This window comes from Dysidea avara, chromosome 9 (genome assembly GCF_963678975.1).
Source record: "Dysidea avara chromosome 9, odDysAvar1.4, whole genome shotgun sequence".
Classification (NCBI taxonomy): domain Eukaryota; kingdom Metazoa; phylum Porifera; class Demospongiae; order Dictyoceratida; family Dysideidae; genus Dysidea; species Dysidea avara.
The window spans coordinates 28551397-28554906 of NC_089280.1; the positions used below are offsets into that span (position 1 = coordinate 28551397).

Genomic DNA, 3510 nt, shown 5'->3' on the forward strand with positions numbered 1-3510 from the left:
TTGGTAGTCTGAATGCTTGTGGGGTCAGTGGTGTGCGCATGCGTAGCAGATGCAATTAAGTCGCCATCTTTGTCGCTATTGTTGTATCCATAGTGTAAAGGATCTATGTTGTATCGGAGCCTGAGAGGTTGTAAATGTGAGACGGTGTATCTCGCGGAGAAAGTGTGCGCGATTGGCGTCATCGTCCAATGACCGCACGATGATAATTATGGACCACAACTGTACATCCCTGCTGGCTGTAGTGGTGAAGTGGCGGCGTGGTGGCCCAATTCCTATGATGGCAGTGATCAAAAATAGCTCTAGATGAGTAAGTATTAGACTAAAATGATAGCTTGTACGATAGGTTTAGCCGTATTAAATTGTTTATTGTGTATTGTATGACAATGGCCTGCAAATGATTCAACTTTGGTGTTGCTGTGTATGTATTACATATTTTATAACCTGTTATCTCAGCTTATGGCGGATGATGAGTGGACACAGTTCATCAGCCATCAATGGTAAGAATATGCATGGTCTGCTCTTATGATTTTGTATATTATCTCTTCAGGCGTACAGTTTCTTGTCGGACCTCTTATTTCTCCAGGTTGTCAGTGTACGACATGTGCAGTGTTAATTTCCTTCAATGGCAGCTGCTTCCTTTAAAGAATCTGGTAGCAACCATTGTGGACAGTTTTGTTCTTTTTTCACGGAGTTGTTCAACCTCATCTTCTAATTACTTACAGCTGTAAGTGCATTAAGCTTGATTGTGTTTTTATTCATTTTCTTTTCAATAGGGTAGGAATTACAGACTTAGTCTCAGCTCTAGGAGACTCTTATTGCTAACATCTGTAAGTAAGTACACTGAGAGTGTTCAGTATACAATTTATGTTTACCTTCGTTTAGGTTTGTGGAAACTGGTCTCATTTCTTCTGGGAACTGGTCTTATTTCTTCATGTTTTTATCAACAGCTGACGGTTGCTACCTCATGTACGTCTGGCACTGTAAACGAGTTGAGTGCTTTCAAGAACCAGTTCCATCTTGTTTGTCCTTATTTCACTGACCATGATCGTATTGCTAACGAAAGTAAGTTCACTGAGAGTATGCAAATTATATTATATTTAGTCTTGTTTCAATTGTATGTAGTGATTACAAGATTCTTGGACTTGGTTATCAGTGCATCAGATGCTTCTTGTGAGCTTATGTAACAGACATAAAAAAGGCCACATGTAGGAGTATTTTTGTGAGTTTTGGGTATGGGTGAATGTCAGACGAAGAGTTTTGAATGGTTATATCTCAGCCAAGAGTGAATATATCAAACTCTAACTAACAGGTATGCTTATTCATTAGCCAAAGAATACGGATTTAACATACATCAATGCTGATTTAACATACATCAATGCTTGAATGTACTTATTTTAACACTTGATAACCATACCTGCTAGATACAGCTTGATATCATTGTTCTTGGCTGAGATATGACCGTTCAAAAATCTTTGTCTGATATTAGCCCAACAAAGTCACATACTAAGTGGCCATTTTATGTCTGGTTAGACTCACTGATAACAACTGTAAGTACGCAAAGTAATCCAGAATATGAATTATGTTTGCCTCCATTTAGGATTGTGAGACCTGGTCTTATCACACTTGTCTTAGTTCTACATGGATTGTCAGTCTCAGTTTTTGAAGATTGTTACAAACTGCAAGTACAATGATTGTTCAGTATACGCATTATATTTACCATCTTTAATAGAGTTGTGGGACCTAGCCGCCGTTCTACATGGTAATACTAGGTTTCCAGACAAGATCTCGGTTTTATGAGATTCTTATTGTTACAAACTGTAAGTCCAACGATTGTCCAGAATACACATTATATTTACCATCTTTGTATTAGAGCTGTGGGACTGTTCTACCAGACAACTAACAGATTGTCACAGAGTTCTACATAGTGATGATAACACAGGTAATTTGTAATGGAACTTGTGAATTGTATTTACTGTTTAACTGCTGCAGTTGGATAAAGACTGATAAATGACGAAATTGATTTGATACTGTCATGGCCGGCCAAGGAGACATTGATTTACTAGCTGTACCTATTGTGGTTTTAACATATTTACATAATTAAATTCATTACAAATATAATTATAGGAATTATTTAATTAAGGTAGCCACAGATTATAGGAAAGTAAAAAAGTACAGTAGTATATAGTAGCCAATATATGGTTGAAATAGGCTTAGTATAGTCTGATAATACACTACACTATACTAGTGATTTAATTTCTAATACATGACTGTCTTAAATGTATTCAATAAGCTTGTTATAGTAAAGTCCTAATCTAATAATATATGCTGTACTATTTCATTCCAATATTAACATAATAAGACAGTTATAGACCTTATTATTCTGAGCTTTTTTCACAGTGAATATTTATGGGTGCCCAACTGAAGCACCCATAGCATCCATACTTCCTCAGCCCCCGTATAGCCTGCGCATTCACTTCAGCTTTGCTGGCTCTTTGGTTTATAATGTTTGTAAATAGCAATGAGCGTACATGCAGTGTTACATTTAAGCTTCCCAGTGCACACACTTTCAACAGGAAGATAAGGTTATACATATTTGCAAAAAATACAGTGAGTGTAACAAGAGTAAAAAAACAACAAACAAACAAACCAAAGTCATACCATTAAACAGGCCACCAAAACTATAGCACTTTTTCAAACATACACCTGTACCTAATCAAACCTTAAATAGTAAAAAATAGGCTGTATATATGTGCCTCTTTGTTTTTATGACAAGAGATGGAGAGCCTTAGCCTCATGTGCGGTATACTACTCTATATAGTCACTTTTAGTGGTTGAAAAAGGTGTTGTGGTTGAAAAATGTGTTTTGAGCAAATTTTATGTGAGTCCAGTAGTCCAGTCCAGTAATCCAGTTCAGTAGTCCAGTCCAGTGAATGGATACACCCCTCTAAAAAAGTAAAAAAACATGGAATTTATATCCATAACTTATCATAAGTGATGAAAATAGTTTTCAAGTATGAATTAGAATAGGAGAAAATGTTTATTATGATAGTAGTAAAAGGTATTTCCGCAGATCAATCAGGGTGTATGCACCTCTTGCTAAATTTTTGACAAAGCTGAGGTCAAATATCCGAAGAAGTCATCCAGGAGTGTAACCAGTTCAAGACCAAATGTAGTCCAGACACGATAACCATTAGAAGTTGCTGTCATCTTGCTTACATGCCACGTAGTAAAGCTCCTTTGATATCTATCAAATAATATAGAATTGTAGTTGTGGATCACCCTTCACTGCAGCTATAGCCCATTTCAGTTTTGGGCCTAAAGTATGCAATCAGACTAATTAATGATGATGTAAGGGCTGGGGTACTCTTCTGTGAAAATACTCCAAGCCTCAATAGGCTCAATGCATTTTTGACCTTTTTAAAAATCATGTGGTTATGTAACTATATATACTGTATATTCCAATAAACGGCGTACTGTTAAATAGACCAAAGCATACCTTACACACTAGTG

At 36.4% G+C, this 3510-nt stretch overlaps 1 long non-coding RNA gene across 5 annotated transcripts; it reads left to right on the forward strand.

The window, feature by feature from the left end:
• On the forward strand, positions 1-2118 carry LOC136266264 (uncharacterized). 5 transcript variants are annotated; one of them, XR_010706008.1, is made up of 11 exons: positions 1-307; positions 454-497; positions 548-724; positions 774-827; positions 883-1062; positions 1123-1309; positions 1422-1547; positions 1598-1678; positions 1730-1817; positions 1871-1939; positions 1990-2118. It is a non-coding gene; the product is annotated as an uncharacterized lncRNA (long non-coding RNA). The 5 variants fall into 5 exon arrangements; XR_010706005.1 differs by having other exon boundaries at positions 4-307; positions 774-831; positions 1123-1547; XR_010706004.1 differs by having other exon boundaries at positions 5-307; positions 1123-1547.
• The last annotated feature ends 1392 nt before the right edge of the window (positions 2119-3510 follow it).